The following is an 18,731-nucleotide window of genomic DNA, read 5'->3' on the forward strand; positions in this document are numbered from 1 at the left end:
AAAGAAAGAAAGAAAGAAAGAAAGAAAGAAAGAAAGAAAGAAAGAAAAAGAAAGAAAGGAAGGAAGGAAGGAAGGAAGGAAGGAAGGAAGGAAGGAAGGAAGGAAGAAAGGAAGGTGAAAGAAAGAAAGAATAAATATATGTGTATATACATACATATATGTAATTTAACACCACTCCTTACATTACTCATCACAATAAATTAAAGATTTACTTTAAGAGTCAATATTTTTAATCAGATTTTTGAAACTCTCTGTTTAAGATCTTCACTAACACTATCCCTTCTCTGGATGGAAAAGAACTTTCTATGCATAAAAGCAGAAAGAACTCACATGGGAAAAGATTTTATTACAAAAAAATATTGAACATCTATAAGTTAATAACATCTAACAAACTTCAAGAAGTTTTGAAGACTAAAATTGATATTCTTAATTTAGAAAAAGATCAAAATGATAAGAAACTTTAAGCACATCAATAGATATCTAGGCAAATGACATAAACAGACAATTCACAAACCTGACAATCAGTCTTGTCTTGAACATCAGCTAGCTAGAGACAAGGACCTTGTTTTGGTTCACCTAAGCACTGACTCTTTCTGGAAGAGGATATGGCCTTGCTAATGATGTGTTTGGCTCAGGAACCAGGAGAGTTTGACATTTGTCAAGATAACCTTACAGGAAAGTTGTTAGTCTGATTCTTTAGCAGTGATGATGTAATCCTGAGTGTAACAGAAATCGATGAAATGATAATTGTAATTCTTTCTCACCTTTGGAAAAACCTTACAATCATCAGCCACATAGGGGATGCGGATTAATGGGAAAGTTGAATGGAGATACATCGCATCTGCTTCTGCTCTGTGTAGCCATCTCTTTTCTGATAAATTCTGCATCCTTGGCCAGACTGGGACTTTATAACAATGTGTTTATGTCATCTCTTCTGACTAATCCATAATACAACTGTAATACTCCAATGACTAGCTAATAAACATAAGATTGCAAGTTAAAGTAACATTGAGATTCTGTTTAAAAATGACAAAAATAGCAAATATTAAAACATAATAATATTCAAAGGGGTTAGGAGGCAGTGGGGGTTAAACTCTTAATTTCTTATATTTAAGCACTCCCATTGAATTCTAGTGGGAGTGCTAAATGGCAAGTGTTTGGGAAATTAATTCGACAATATATCTAAGTATGTCTAAAGAATTCCCAAATTATATAATCATTAAAATTATAATTATGTAGAATTTCTAATGATAGCATAGGAAATTTAGAATCAAAAAGGATAAAAATTATATACACAGGGTTACCTCACCTTTATGAAAAAACAAAATGTATTGAGAAAAAAATGTGGCATTATATATGATTTTTCTTACATCTTTACACTTTTCTGCACTTTGAATATATCATTCAAGGCTTGGTAACTGGAAGATGGTATTATTTTTTACAAAAATGGATGAATCAAGAAGAGATTAGGAGATAGATAATGTTTTTTATTTTAGACATGCTAGGTTTTAGAGAATATCAACACATCCGGTGTGAAACTTCCTAGCATGTGGTTTAAATATCAATGAAGTGACCAGGACTGAAGGTGTTGTTTTGAAAGTCATCTACAGAGACATCATAGAAAACTGAAGGAATGAACAAACCTTCAATGATTTGGGAACAAAGAGGGTGAAGGGGTTAGTCTCTTGAAATGTTACTGGCAGAAATGGAGAAGGCAGAGAAATTGGGTGATCGAAAGAGAAAGTTGTGCCTGTGTATCCCTACTGCATGTATTAATAGTACCTGTTGGTTTCACTGAACCAAAAGCCTTTACATTAAACCCACAGATGGTCATTTTATTACATCAGTGCAGTTGGGGTAAGGGACCTATCAGAAATAACAACCAGCAGACTTTAACACCTTGTTGTAAATTGTTACAAGTATTCCTAAACTTTTGAAATAAAGCCCTCCTAGGGATTAGGGACATAGCAAACAATGTTGCCCAATTAGTATAGATAGCAAAGTACCATTTACCCATCAGTTCACATTTTTTCTTGGAAAATGCATTTTTTATTCAAATCTCAGTCCTCAATTCCTACTTCCTAATTTCCCCTTGGAAACCATTTAACACTCAGAGCAAATCTTGAGTAGAAAAAGATCTTATTCATTGGTGATCAGGGCTGAATTAAGGGGTGGAAGATAAGGTCAAGACAATAAGGGAAAAATCCACAAAATGTGCTAAATTGATTTATTGAAAATGGAAGAAGGACAAAAATTTTATTTACCATGACTTCTCTTGGAAAGAGAACTGCAGGCAGTTAGAAGGATTACTATGATCTGCCTCTTGGCTCAAGTAATACCAGTAACAAAGGAGAGGGGGAATACTACAAATACAGAGCTTTTGTTTTGTGCAAGCAATATTTAAAAGAGGGTTCAAACCTCCAGATATCCTTATCCATACTTCTTTCATTCAACTTCACATCAACACACATACACACACACACACATACACACACACAGGAACACATTTGTGTCAAAGAAACCTGTAATGATCACCTGCTAGAAAATGTCCAAAATTATTAGCCTGTCCCAGGTATATAACTAAGTTATATACCTCCTAGACAGTCTAAAGGTAAGACTAGTCCTGTGAAAGATACACTTGCCCTGACTATTTTGGTCACAAATAAAATGCCAAATAACCTGAAGTCTGCCCACAATATGCCTTCTAAATATGATCCTGCCTACAAGTCTTTCCCATGCCCCAGTAATCCAATACATAGCTCCTTTTCAGGTTGAGGCTGAAAGCCTTTGGAAGAAAGCTCTCCATGGATTTCACAGTTTTCTGATCCCTTGCCATATAGTATAACTACTATTTGAGTCAGGCTAATTTTAAAAGTTTAGAAAGAAGTCCCATTTAAAGCCACTCATCCCTTTCAACTTTACTTCTCTCTGATTGCCTCCAAACAAACAAACAAAAAGAACAGCTCTCTAAGATTAGCTTTGCTGTCAATTTTCTGTTCTAGTGAAAAAAACTTTGAAGTAAAAACCTCTCTGGAGTCATAATTTCTCTTTATACATTGTGTTCTGTTTATGTTATTTTTAGAAATTTTAAAAATTCTAGTTTTAGCCTTACATTTGGGAGAAAGTAGTATTAACTTTTTAATGATTTTTGTTTGTTAGGCTCTAAAGCTGAAAGCATCTATTCTTTACAGACAAATAGTAAAAAAATATGTAGCATTGTCACTGTCTTACAATTTATCCTAAGTCTATGTAGAAGATTGGCTTTCTTTTTAGCTTTCCTGAATTATATTTTTACTAATGCATTAAATTCCTTCTTGACAACTGTAGGATTCAAAGCAATTCAAATGAGATTAGCTCATTGTGGTTAATACAAAAAGCTTTATCTTTTAAAAAGTGTCAAAACTATTATCAGAAACTCCCAGAAACCAAATGCATTTTTACTGACCTTTATTACTTTCTCTTTTACTTTGCTCTACTAACTGGTAATGTAGTGCAAGTTACTCAGTCTGGCATTAAAAAAGGGTCTTTTATCATTTCAGTACATTTTCAATTTATTAATCTGCAACCTTCTCCATTAAATAAAATACAGATTCTTGCCATCTAAAGCTCTCTGATGCACAGATATGGTCGCATCACTTTCCCTGCTTAAAAAATAAACATTACATTTTAAAACCTGGATGACTTGCCATTACCTAAATACTCAATCCAGCATTTACAGTCCAAAGTAATCTGAAATCAACATACACATCCAATTTCTCTTTTCCTATTTCCTTCCATGAAGGCAAAATGTTGATAGCAAAAACAAACACACTTTATTCTCTCTTTCGCACAGTAGAATTGAACAAATATTTATTTATGTAATATCTATTATGACTTGCCTACTATTCTGGTTAGAAAACCTCTCTCTGCTCTGGGAGCTGCCAATGCTTAGACAACCCCCCCCCACTTATATTTAATAAAACTATGTCTGTTCAATATGCATTTCTATACACTCCCTTTCATTAGGATTTAAGGTGAGCACTGTTTATAATTGTTTATTCGTTCACTCATTCATTCAATACACATTTCCTGAGTGCATCCTGCAGACACAAAGATTAGTAAGACAAAAAGCTCTGTTTTTGAGAATTTACAATCTAAGGAGGTTGACAGAAACATAAACTGATTGAATAAAATCCCTGGTGACACGCTGACCCCTCTGGTTGCACTTGCAGAACACTCCTGCACCCTAAGGAATGAGGAACCCATGCAAACCAGGCATGAATCACCAAGACGGAAAATGGCACACAGCTTGGCTCCCCAGGGTCAGCAGTCATATCCTGGTTGGGTTTGTGTGGTGTGTACTTATGGATTTGTAACAGGTCCAGGGATGCTGTTTCAACTCTCTTATTCTCATTCTCATTCTCTTTCTTTATATCTTGTTTAAACACAAACTGTATATGTGACTCCACTTGAGGTGTTGATGAAGGCTGCCCTTCACGCTTGATTCCAACCACTCATAGAAATGCAGACCCAAAAAAAGAAAAAAAAATGCAGACCCAATGAATAAAATATGGCTTATTAACAAGAATCTATCAATAATCTCAATGTTAGAGTTGTGAAAAATGTTTCTGACAAGAAATTGTGTCAAATTCGAGATTTATTATCTTATCAATGTCATTAGTAAAGCTCATTCATCATATACAATGAACTAGATTAGACATTCATTTCACTACACGATCAACAAAAGTTGACTCCTTATAAAAATTTGGATAGCTATGAAATATTAATATAAATATTCCTCTTTCTTATATGCCCATAGAATTGTCATTTTTAGGTTTTATATGTAATTTAAATTGAGCAATGAGGTTTTTTTTTCAGTGAGCATTTATTGAACACCTGTTGCATGTAGATCCCTACCTAATGGAAGAATACTAAAAGGCTATTCAAAGCAGAATTCAAGCTATAGCCTCAAGCAAAAATAAAATAAGAAGGACTTTTTCCAATTTGGTTTCTGGAAAAAAGATTTCCCTTTCTATGCCTAAGAAGCAGAAGAGCTAAGGATGTAAATGTTTGATAACCTGAAATAAATCTGTCAGGAAAGAATTCCAGCTGCAACCTTGAATCAAAAGAGTAGCCAAAAAGGAGATGAACCAGTCTGAATCCTCACTCCTGAAAAACCCAAATTTATTACAGAAGATCTCACAACTGGGCAGGCCTCAGGATAGTTCAGTTAAATAACGTTCAACTCATTTTGGTTACCTCCCAGGATTCCTGAATGAGAGTTTTAGCCAGTGTTAGGGAACAATGAAGTGAAATGTCTTGTAACTCCTTGGAAGATTCCACAGTGAGGCAAATAATTCAAATGCAGTAGTCTACGAGGCCCTGGTTCAGGAGAGGGTTTACCTGTGAAGCAGACTGATATGTGAAGTGTTTATTTTTAGTGGATTAATAACAGGAATCATTGCACAAAACGTTCTGTTTTCCTTCTTTGCAACTGCCTCAGTACAAGCTATAAACCTTCAACTGGCATATATCTGGGGAGCAGTGACTGGGCTCTTTCTTTTGGTTATTTGTTCAAAGAAGCACCTTCTCTGGTCCACATATACCAATATATGTGTGAGAATGTAAAACTGAAAGATCTGAAAAGGCACATATTTTCATAGAATCTGTACTAATACATGAAGTCCGGAGAGGAAGACAAATTCAACAGTAGGAATTCTGAAAAAGTGAGAGAACAAAGCAGACTCTTCTTTTCCCTCTTCCACCCAAATCTCACCTTTCCCTGGAACAGTCCCCAGGGAGCTCTTCTTAAAAGTTCAGAGGTATCTGTGATCAGGAGAAAGTTATTCCATTCTTTACACTTTTTGAAACATCTTCCTAATGAGACTGATGTCAGCATAGCATTCTTCTTATTCAGAGAAAGCTGTAAATGTTAGCGGGGGGCATGAGTCAAATTATAGCCAAAGACAAACTCAGTGAGCAAAGGGAAGGGCTCCTTTTGTATTTGAAGCTTCATAGAATCTTCCATGTTAGAAAGCTGCAGTAGATCATTCAGAAGCCACAAACATAGCTGCATCACATATTGCCCATGCCAAGAGTACAGATTGTATGGACATTTGAAGCCACATGGAGACAGCAACAAGTAAGCCCGAGGGCATGAGCATGCCTCTTCTACTCCCCACTCCTTGTCTCACCTGAACTTATCTAAGGCTGATCTACACGTGTTCTTTTTTTTTTTTTAAGATTTTATTTATTTATTTGACAGAGAGAGAGAGCACAAGCAGGGGAAGCAGCAGGCAGAAGGAGAAGCCCGCTCCCCGCAGAGCAAGGAGCCTGATTCGGGACTCGATCCCAGGACCCTGGCATCATGACCTGTGCTGAAGAAAAACGCTTAACCAACTGAGCCACCCAAGCGTCCTTGATCTACACATGTTCTGCTTGACTTGTATACTACTCCAAGGAAGAGGATGGGAAAGAAATCTCATTTGTGAGACATTTGTGAGACCAGCTGAGTTAAATAATATTTAAATATGGCAGAAAAACCTTTGGACTGGGCTGAGTATCTGAGAATTGAAAATTAGTTTTCGGCTGCTAAGAAGAAATATGGACTCAAGGACAACAAAAAATATGTTCAGTTATAAAATAAAATCGTACTTTTCACCTCTGAGATGTATAGTCTGTCAAAACCACAAACACTGTGATAGTAAAATCCAATTTGTCCACTTTGTATACAAGAATCTTAAATGAAGTAATCATCAGAGAAGATTCAACCAGTCTAGTCTCTGATATAGAAAGTACTTGTAAGGGGTATTTTAGGCCAGATTTCTTAAAACTATCAAATGATTTGGTAAGAAAGTAAAAAAATTAAATGAAATAAAAATTACCCTTCCAAACAATGCAAGTATTTCAACATGATTGTATGTAACAACTTAAAAATACTATGTAACTGTTCTAATATTAGTTTCCAAATATTTCTATGCTAAATTATTTGTTAAAATAATTTGTATTCAAAAAGTACTTCATCCTATCCATTATTTCATTCAGTGTGTTATCATGAAGCACATACCAGGCACTGATGCTATAGAGTGTCTTTGCCTGCAAGGATCCTATAGTCTGATAAGGAGATAGATATGCACACACATATGTAGTACTGTAATGACTCAATAGTGATTGAGGCATAGATAGTACAAGCTCTGTTTGGCTTGGGACAGTTAGAGAAGACTAGCCAGGCAGGAAAGGGAAGCCTGGAGCTATGGTAATGACCTTTGGTCAAGAAAGGAATAAACTGTACCAGCTGGTGATTAAAATGTGCTGTCTAAAATCTGAAAGTCCTTGAGGAAATCTGTCTTAGCTTGTCCACATTGTTTGTTGAAAACAAATAGATTTCTGGGGTGCCTGGGTGGCTCAGTCGATTAGCGTCTGACTTTGGCTCAGGTCATGATCTAAGTGTCCTGGAAAGGAGCCCCATGTTGGGCTCCCCACTCAGTGGGGAGTCTGCTTCTCCCTCTCCCTCTGCTTCTCCCCCTGCTCATACTCAACCTCTCTCTCAAATAAATAAATAAAATCTTAAAAAAGGAAATGAATAGACTTCTGCTTCTAGCCAAGACTGAGTTAACAGGGATTGGAACTAAAAATCTGACAAAATATATGAAACAACAGCTTTCAAGCCATTGGACACGGTTAAATGAAGGACAGTATTCCTGAAGATACAGAAAACAAATGAGGTGAGTCCTACAGTTGTCTCAGCTTACTGTCTAGAGATAGTTTCTAGGTGGTGGCATTTGGGTGGAACCCAGGCAAACCCCTGAGTTAGTCTACTTGAATTGAAGACATAGAGCTAGAAGTTCAGGAAAGCCAAGATGGCCATTGTTTACAGAGCAGTGTACAGAACAAGCAAGAGCTGCACAGAGAAAGAACTCCAGAGATCATCAGTGTTCTTCCTTGAGCACTGAGTTGAGTGCTGATCAGCACTTACATATGGGGGAACTACCTGAGTTTGAAGAATGATGACCCACAAAGGGAACAGTGCCTGGAAATCTCATAGTGCCAGGGTTAGTACCAATACCTAACAGTCACAGTGGAAAACTTCATAATTCACTTGATGTTGGTTACAGTATTAAAAAGGATCTTGCTCAATAGTGAGGAAGAATTAGCCTTAGACTAAATGCTGCTTTGGTGCCACCTAAAAAATTTAAAACAAGACCCAAAAGACCAAAACAAAACAAAAAAAAAATGCAACAACAACAACAAAACCCAAAAGACCAAACTATTTTTTGGCATTGAAACAATCATCAGACCTATAAAACATAGAAGACATGTCCATAATGAGGAGAAAAATAAATCAAACAAAACTGAACCAAAAATGATACAGGTAATAAAATTTGTAGACAGGACATCGTAAGTTATTATATTGTATTCCTTAAGTTCAAGAAACTAGAATAAATTTGAATGTGCCAACTAGAAGCATGGGAAATATTTTTAAATACCCAAGTCAAACTTCTATAAATGAAAAAATACAATGTGCAAGATGAAAAATATACTGAATAGGATTAACAACTGATGAGACAGGACAGAGAAAAGATCAGTGAATTTGAATACGTATCAATGGAAACTATACAACACTTTCATCTATTATTAAAAAAAGATATATTAATAGTTCGCACCTGGTGTAAGCAGTTATGCAGGCTGGTTTTAGCTACAATACCAGTGGCTTTAACTACATGACCATTTGTTTGTAAAAGACCCCACAGTAAACTTGTCCCTTGGTTTCCCTGAAATCAAGATGTCTTGCACTTCCTTGGTGGCTCATGATCTGGAGATGAAGAACATCTTGTGCAAAGAAAGAGCCCTGTGCGGGGTGCCTGGGTGGCTCAGTCGTTAAGCATCTGCCTTCGGCTCAGGTCATGATCCCAGGGTCCTGGGATCAAGCCCCGCATCGGGCTCCCTGCTCGGCGGGAAGCCTGCTTCTCCCTCTCCCACTCCCCCTGCTTGTGTTCCCTCTCTCGCTGTGTCTCTCTCTGTCAAATAAATAAATAAAATCTTTAAAAAAAAAAAAAAAAGAAAGAGCCCTGTGAACTGTACCTACAAGTTTCACACCTCTCTGATATTTATTTGTGTTATCTTTCTCCTCCTATGACATATCCTTTATCTTTATTTGAGTCTTGTGTGAATATACCCTCTGTAGCTTTGTGTTCAGTTATATGACACTGTGCAACTTAAGGAAAATACACAGTTTTTTGAGGAAGGAGAAGTAGATTATGGTTAATAATATGATGATGATTTAAGGTGGGGTGAAGAAAAGATAGAAACAGGTTGGATTTCCATGTTTCTGGATTCTATGTGGAAACAGAATGAAATTTAAGAGAGACAACACAGTGAGGTAGATAAGAACATGGACCTTAGCATCAGAACTCCTCTGTCCGTTTCCAAGCTGTATGACATTGAGCAAGTTACTTGACCTTCCTATACCTTAATTTCCTTATCAGTATCTGGCAAATATGGCAAATAGTAAACACTGTATGAATGTGTGTTATTAATTTGATTTTATTTCTACCCATAGGCTCTTTGAGGTCTGAAAAATATCCCTATTTTATTAATTTTACTAGTTAATATTATCCTTAAGATTTAGATTAGATATTTATTCCAAAAACCAAAAAACAAAACAAGAAAATGATAGCAAGAAATATTGTATGTCATAGTGAATAAAGTATCTTTTATCTCTAAATCCTTGACTCTCATACAGTTATTTTCTCACCAATAAAAATAAATTTTTAAAAAGCAATTTTTGTCGACAAGCCTACATAGAATTGATATATGCTTTAATAAATTAAATACTTATTTTTATCTTAAATAATATAAAAGCAAATGTATTTAGAATAGAGTTATAGGAGATATTCTGGAATGAATAAGGAAAAAATTGAACAATTCACTGGGGAGAACAATGCCCTAAAAAGATGAAATAAATCTCCCTTTTAAATCACTAAATAGACTTAGAATCATCAACTATATCTTGGATGACTGCAGAAGGAAAGAAAAGAGACAGTATAATTTATATCACTATATTAGCCCAGAGTTTTTGAATATTAATAGGTCATTGTTACCTGCTTCACTAGCTCAAGTGCTTATCTATGTACATCAAGCTGTTAATAAACTCACAGTAAATTTGATACTATTTCTTAATTTCAACTGTAAGGAGGTCAATAGACTTTGAATTGTAAAGTAATCTGCCTTCAAAACACATTTTGAAGGTGAAAAATGCTAATTATAGTTAATAAAAACATAATTTACTAGGGAGCTTATTTGAAGGGAATGACAGAATGAGTCACCTGGGTCAAGAACTGTGAAAGGTCTCAAGTTTTATTTTGATAAGTTAGCTTGTTACTATTTTATTGTTACTGACAGTAGACAGAAGACTCCTGAGTCAAGGACAATGGACTTTTTACTTATGGCAGAACAAGCGCTGTGAGGTTTATGTTTATGTTTGTCAGTTCCCTTTGCAGTTCGAACTGCACATAGTCCCTTGTGTCACAGCTGAGGAACTATAAGCTTGCAGAGCCCAAATCTTTTGTAGGGGTTGCAAGAAAACCTGCCCTTTGCCCTTAAGAGAGCCATCTTTTATACTGGAAAGAAAGAAAGTTCACTCTCTGCTCTGGAAATTTGAGGCACTCTATCTTCCAAGGCCATTCACTTATAAAAAACATCCCTAGAAAGGTAGTCCAGAACACAGGCTATCAGTGCCTCTACTTGCAAGACATCCATAAATGAAAGAGACCCATGAAAAATTTTCTCCCAACAGTCTTTTAGGGTATTTTAGTATCTTCCTAATAGTCTATCTTTCCTTTTTGCCAATTAATTAAATATATTGGTTGGATCTCAAATAAGGTAACAAATTCCAAGAGGGAGAACTGACCCTTCACTCTCTTTTGTCACCATCATGTCCTCTCTTCTCTGCCTCCATGTGCCACATAGGGTTAGTTCTTCAGCTGCAACAGGCCATTCACTGACAGACATACAGTCAAAGCTCTGGGTGCTTCAATCTTCCATATCTGCAGTTTTGGTTAGGGCAGTGGCAAAAGGTGGTAAAAGCCAAGAAGATAATGGTGACATCCATGGAGGGGCTGATACACAGAGACTGCAGGTGGCACTGAGGAGATGGTAGCCAAGTTAATGGAAGCCACATGACAACAACTGAAGAAATAGCAACTGAGCAAAGTGACTGACAAATTACCAGCCTTAATGGAACTCCAAGATGATAAATAAGGTAACAATTAAAAATCCATTGTGATGTCAGGCTCTGTTCTGGTGCTGGAAACACAACAGTGAACTGCTTCATGGAGCCGACATTTTAAAGGACGAGAAACAAGAGATGTAAGTAAAATGCAGTGAATCATATGATGTGCCCCATGTGCTGGTGACTTTCATTCTTTCTATGATGATGAAAGCTCCCCTCTTCTGCAGAAGAGTGTGCTTGACTTTGAATCACTGGATATTCTCTGAACAGAGAAAAATCAGGAGGCACTTTGGACATGTTACTCCACAGCATAAATGGAGATGAACCCTTGAGGCCATCAAGTGCAATCTATTTAACACAAAAATCTCCTCTACAACACTTTCAGATGGTCATTTGATCTTGCTTAAACAGTTTCAATGCCAGAGAGAGCACTATTACGAATCTCTAAAAAACATCTTCATACAGTTTTAGTTTAGACATTTGTGGTCATCTTTCTGTAGGGAAGATTCCTAGCTGTAGAACTACTGAGTCAAGGGACATGCACATTTCACATGTTGAGAGCTAATATTAAATTGTGCATATGCATACACACAAAAACACACGCTGTACTGTTCACATGATTTGATGACAGTCACAGAAAGAGAGATTATAACTCAAACTCACAAAGGACAGTCTAATAGTTCAACCAATTCCACACAGATCAATTTATTTTGGTTTAGATAAGGCCTTAGAAAGGAGATTAGAGAATTTCTGATGATAGCTCTAATATGTAAGAGATCAGAGTCATCACTCTGATCTTTACAATAGAAAAACAGCTACTGTAAATCAACTTTTCTTAGGCTCATCAGAGAATTCAGGTCATGGGGCAAACCACCACCCCAAAATTTGGAGAGAAGCAGATACTGAGGATCATAGCCAAGATCAGCTTACCTGGAACAGAACCCTCTGGAGAGATCCTTGGTAACTTTGACTAATTGCTGGGAGCTGACTGTAAAGTAGCATGACTGTGAGAAACTCTTGAGGGCCCAGTTTTAGCAGTCTTCATTCTTTCATGACTTCTATCTCCAGGAAACCCACTAGGTTTTCAAGGTGAAGATCTGAGATAACTCCCCTTGTGTTTTGGGCAGAGAGACAGGAAATTAACCATTTTGAAATATGCCCAAAGCAATCTCCATAACAAAGACCTGTTCCCCAAAGAAAATGACTACCAGAGCATTATCTATATAAAAGAGCAATTATGCAATTCAGCTTCCTCTAGACTTTCTGTCACACTCAAAAGGAGGGAAAGTGGCTAAGAAAGATGGCTGAGGTGAATCCAAAGACTCAGCTCACCAAAAGACTGAGAATTAATCATAAGAGACTATCTCTCCTCCCACATATCTTATCACCACATCAGCAAACCTTCAGTATAATAACAGAGGGTTACAACTGAAAGAGCTGCAAGACAGACTCTATTTAAGAAGGAATTCTTAGGTATTTCCAGGGAAGATGGCAGAGTAGAAAGATCCTGACCTCACCTAGTCCCATGGATACAACTAAATAATACCTACATCAGTGTAAATAACCCAGAAAATGACCCAAAGTCTGGCAGAACAGACTCTCCACAGATAAATATAGAGAAGAGGACACATCAAAGAGGGTAGGAAAGGTGGAGATACAGTCAGGAGCCAAACTGACCTGCTGGACTTTCTACAGGAGGGAGAGATGCGGTGTGTGTGTGGACAGGAGAGAGGACCGGACCCCCATACCTGCTACCACAGCTACAGGGGACCCATACTGGGAAGAGGAATCCCCATAACATTTGGCTTTGAAAACTAGAGGGGCCTAATTTCACTAGTTCTTACAATCAGTAAAGCTAACACCTGGAACTTTAAAAATCAACAGCGTGGTTCTGGGAGAGCTGGAGGGTGATAGGAAACTGAGTCCCATCCTTAAGTAGACAGCACAACAAAAAGCCCCAAGGAGATACAACACAGAGGCAGGAGTTTGAAAAATCCCTGGGGTATACAAGAAGGAGATTTATTTACTAGTCTCAGAGAGTGTGCTAGAGGGTCAGGGATCTTTAGGAAACTTCTCCAGGAACAACAAAGCTGGCAGGCACAATTTTCCTCCCTACTACGCATCCTAGACACACAGACAGCTGCTAGAACCAGCATAGTACCAACACTCTTCACCAAACTTGCTAACAGCCACCCTGCTCCCACGTTCTCCTACAGACACCCCCTCCAGCCAGGCCTTAGCTCTAGGTCTCCTCTCACAGGACACCCTCCCACACCTTGCTAATACCACATGTCCTGCCAATGTGTTATCCTGCAGATCCACGCCCTCCAATGTGCCCTTGGCCAGAGCCCATCCAAAGTGGTACCACAAACCTGGAAATGTGCAAGCAGTCCCAACAGGGGCTAGTACCACTACAAAGTGACCCTTATCCCAGGGAAAGGGGGAGATAACCACACACACCAGTCTGACTGCAGCCCAGCAGTGGGCTGGGAACAGATATCTGGTCTAACTGCAGGCCCTGCCCATCAACTAAAGCTTCTCAGGGGACAACAAAGGGAAAGTGCCTTGCAGTTTGGTGCTACCATATCCCTGGAAAATGCCTGGTCTGACTAAACTCAAGCCCAAGGCACCCCTAGACTCGCCCACTAACAACACAGGGATCAAATACTGTCCACAACAGGCAAAGATTGCCATTGCAGACAACTGGACTGAAGGAAAAAAGTGGCTCAACCACAACAGTAAGGCACACCCAATACACATAGGAGATACTTTCAAGAGCAAGAGACATAGCTGACTTTCCTAACACACAGAAACAGACAGAGACAGAAAAAATGAGAAGACAAGGGACTATGTCGTAAATGAAAGACCAGGGCAAAATAATAGTAAGAAAGCTGGATGAAACAGAGATAAGTAATATACCTGACAGAAAATTTAAAGTAATTGTCATAAAGATACTCACTGGACTTGAGAAAAGAGTGGAGACCCTCAGTGAGACCCATAACAAAGAAATAGAAAATGTAAAAAGGAATGAATCATAAATGAAGAACTCAATAACTGAAGTTAAAAATACAGTAGTTAGAATAAACAGTACAGTAGAGGAAGCAGAGGAATGCATCCATGACCTGGAGGACAGAATAATGGAAAGCAATCAAGCTAAACAGGTGAGAGAAAAAAAAATAATACAAAATGAAAACAGATTTAGGGGACTCAGTGACACTATCAAGCATAATAACATTCACATTATGAGGATCCCTGAAAGAGAAGAGAGAGAAAAGGGGGCATAAAATTTATTTGAAGAAATAATAGCTGAAAACTTCTCAAATCTGGGAAGGAAACAGAAAGCCAGATCCAGGAGGTACAGAGAAACCACAACAAAATCAACCCAAGGAGGTCCACACCAAGATACATAGTAATTAAAATGGCAAAAAGTGGTAATAAAAAAAGAATTTTTAGAACATTAAGAGAAAAGAAAATAGTTATATACAAGGAAACACCACAAGGCTATCAGCTGATTTTTCCACAGAAGCTTTGCAAGTTAGAAGGGAGTGTCATGATATATTCAAAGTGTTGAAAGAAAAAAATCTACAACGAAGAATATTTTATCCAGTAAGGTTATCATTCAGAATAGAAGGGGAGATAAAGAGTCTCTAAGGCAAACAAAAGTTAAAGGAATTCATAACCACTAAACCAGCCCTGCAAGAAACGTTAAAGGAACTTTTTGAGTGGAAAGGAAAGGCCATAAGCAGGAGTAAGAAAAGAAGCACAAAAGCAGTAAAATTAAGTATATCTATAAAAATCAGTAAAGGCACTCACAAAATAAAAGGATATAAAGTATGACACAATATACCTAAAACATGGCAGGGAAAGGAGTAAAGAATGTTCAAACTTAAGTGGCCATCAACTTAATATAGACTGCTATATGCATAAGATTTTATACATAAACCTAGTGGTAACCACAAGCCAAAAGCCAGTAATAGATATGCCACAAATAAAGAGAAAGGATCCAAGAATATCACTTAAGAAAGTCAGCAAACTATGACAGGAATGAGCAAAGAGATGAAAAGAACAGAGAAGAACTACAAAAACAACCATAAAACAAGTAATAGAATGGCAATAAGTACATACCTATCAATAATTACTTTGAATGTAAACAGATTAAATGCTCCAATCAAAAGATATAGAGTGACAGAATGGATAAAAAAGGAAGACCCATCTATATGCTGCCTACAAGACACACATTTCAGACCTAAAGATATATGCAGGTTGAAAATGAAAGGATGGAAAAGCATTTATCATACAAATGAAAGTGAAAAGAAAGCTGGGATAGCAATGCTTATAACAGACAAAATAGACTTTAAAACAAAGATTATAAGAAGAGACGAAGAAGGACACTATATAATCATAAAAGGAACAATCCAAAAAGAAGATAAAACAATTGTAAATATTTATACACACAACATGGGAGCACTCAAATACACAAAGCAGCTAGTAACAAACATAAAGGAAGTAATCAGTAGTAATGAAATGATAGTAGGGGATTTTACCACCTCACATTACTGGATAGATCATCCAAATGGAAAATCAACAAGGAAAGAGTGGTTTTGAATGACACATTGGATTAGAATGATCTAACAGATATATTCAGAATATTCCATCCTAAAATGGCAGAATGCACATTCTTTTCAAGTGCACATGGAACATCCACCAGAACAGATCACACCTTAGTCCACAAAACAAGTCTCAATAAATTCAAAAAGACTGAAGTCATGCCATGCATCTTTTCTGACCACAACGCCATGAAACTAGAAACCAACCTCAAGAAAAAATCTGGAAAGAATGTAGATACGTGTAGGTTAAATAACATGCTAATAAACAATGAGTGGGTCAACCAAGAAATCAAAGAGGAAATTTAAAAATACATGGAAACAAATGAAAATGAAAATGCAATGGTCCCAAATCTTTGGGGTGCAGTAAAAGCTGCAGTGAAGTTTATAGCAATATAGGCCTACCTCAAGAAGCAAGAAAAATCTCAAATACACAACCTAACCTTACAACTAAAGGAGCTAGAAAAAAAACAAACAAAACCCAAAACCAGTAGAAAGAAGGAAATAATAAAAACGAGGGCAGAAATATATTATATAGAAATTAAAAAAAAAACACAACAATAAAACAGATCAATGAAACCAGGAGCTGGTTCTTGGACTAGACAGACTGCCAGCAATGAAATTGAATCAGTGATCAAAAAACTCCCAACAAACAAAAGGCCAAGACCAGATGGCTTCACGGGTGAATTCTACAAAACATTTAAAGAAGACTTAATACCTATTTTTCTAAAACTACTCCAAAAAATACAAGAAGAAAAGCTTCCAAATTCATTCTATGAAGCAAGCATTACCCTGATACCAAACCGGATAAAGACACCACAAAAAAAGAACTATGGGCCAATATCTTTGATGAACATGGATACAAAAATCCTCAACAAAATATTAGTAAACAAAATCAAACAATACATTAAAAACATCATTCACCATGATCAAGTGGGACTTATTTCTGGGACACAAGAGTGGTTCAATATTTGCAAATCAATCAACATGATACATTACATCAACAACAGAAAGGATAAGAACCATATTATCTTCTCAATAGATGCAGAAAGATAGGGCGCTTGGGTGGCTCAGTTGGTTAAGCGACTGCCTTCAGCTCAGGTCATGATCCCGGAGTCCCGGGTTCGAGTCCCACATCATGCTCCCTACTCAGCCGGGGGTCTGCTTCTCCCTCTGACCCTCTCCCCTTTCATTCTCTCTCTCACTCTCTCTCTCTCTCAAATAAATAAATGAAATCTTAAAAAAAAATAGATGCAGAAAGAACATTTGATAAAGTACAACATCTGTTCATGATAAAAACCCTCAACAAAGTAGGTTTAGAGGTAACATACCTCAATATAATAAAGGTCATATACGAAAAACCCACAACTAATATCATACTCAATGATGAAAAACTGAGAGCTTTTCCTCCAAGGTAAGGAACAAGATAAGTCCACTCTCACCACTTCTTTTCAACATAGTCCTAGCCACAATAATCCCAGAAAAATGAATAAAAGGCATCCAAATTGGTAAGGAAGAAGTAAAACTTCCACTATATGCATGAAGGCATGATACAATATATAAAAAGCCCTGAAGACTCCACTAAATATGCTATTAGAACTGATAAATGAATTCAGTAAGGTCACAGGATTCAAAATCAATATACAGAAACCTGTTGCATTTCTATACACTAATAATGAGATAGCAGAAAGAAGACAATCCCATTTATAACTTCACCAAAATAATGAAATACCTAGGAATAAACTTAACCGAGAAAGTGATAGATCTGTACTCTGAAAACTATAAAACATTGATGAGAGAAATTGACAGTAACACAAATGGAAAGACACTCCATGCTCAAATATTGTTCAAATGTCCATACTACCCAAAGCAATCCACAGGTTTAATACAATCCTTATCAAAATACCAATAGCATTTTTCACAGAACTAGAATGAAGAACGCTAAAATTTGTATGGAACCACAAAAGACCCTGAATAGCCAAAACAATCTTCAAAAAGAACAAAACTGATGTATTACAATCCCAGATTTCAAGATATATTACACAGTTGTAGTAATCAAAACAGTATGGTCCTGGCACAAATTTAGACACATAAATCAATGGAACAGAATACAGAGCCCCAAAATAAACCCATGATTAATTAATCAGTTAATCTTCAACAAAAAGAAATATACATGAATATGCAATGGGGTAAAGACAGTCTCTTCGACAAATGGTGTTGGGAAAACTGGATAGCTGCATGCAAAAGAATAAAACTGCATGACTTCCTCACAGCATACACAAAAATAAACTCAAAATTGATTAAAGACCTAAATGTAAGATCTGAAGCCATAAAAATTCTAGAAGAGAGCACAGGCAGTAATTTCTCTGATATTAGCCATAGCAATATTTTTCTAGATATGTTTCCTGAGGCAAGGGAAACAAAAGCAAAATAAATTATTGGGGCTACATCAAAATAAAAAGCTTCTGCACAGAGAAGGAAACCATCAACAATACTAAAAGACAACCTACTGAATGGGAGAAGATATTTGCAAGTGACATATTTGATAAAGTGTTAGTATCCAAAATATATGAAGAACTTATACAACTCAACACCAAAAAAAAAAAAAAAAAAAGATCTGATTAAAAAATAGGCAGAAGTCATGAACAGCCATTTCTCCAAAGAAGACATGAAAAGATGCTCAACATCACTAATCATCAGGGAAATGCAAATCAAAAACACAATGAGATATCACCTCACACTTCTCTGGCTCAAATAAAAAACTCAAAAAGAGCAAGTATTGGCAAGGATGTGGAAAAAAGGGAACTCTCATGCACTGTTGGTGGGAATGGAAACTGGTGCAACCACTGTGGAAAACAGTATGGAGGTTCCTCAAAAAATTAAAAATAGAACTACCATAAGATCCAGTAATCACACTA

The sequence above is a fragment of the Neomonachus schauinslandi genome, chromosome 4 (genome assembly GCF_002201575.2).
Source record: "Neomonachus schauinslandi chromosome 4, ASM220157v2, whole genome shotgun sequence".
NCBI classification, from domain to species: Eukaryota; Metazoa; Chordata; class Mammalia; order Carnivora; family Phocidae; genus Neomonachus; species Neomonachus schauinslandi.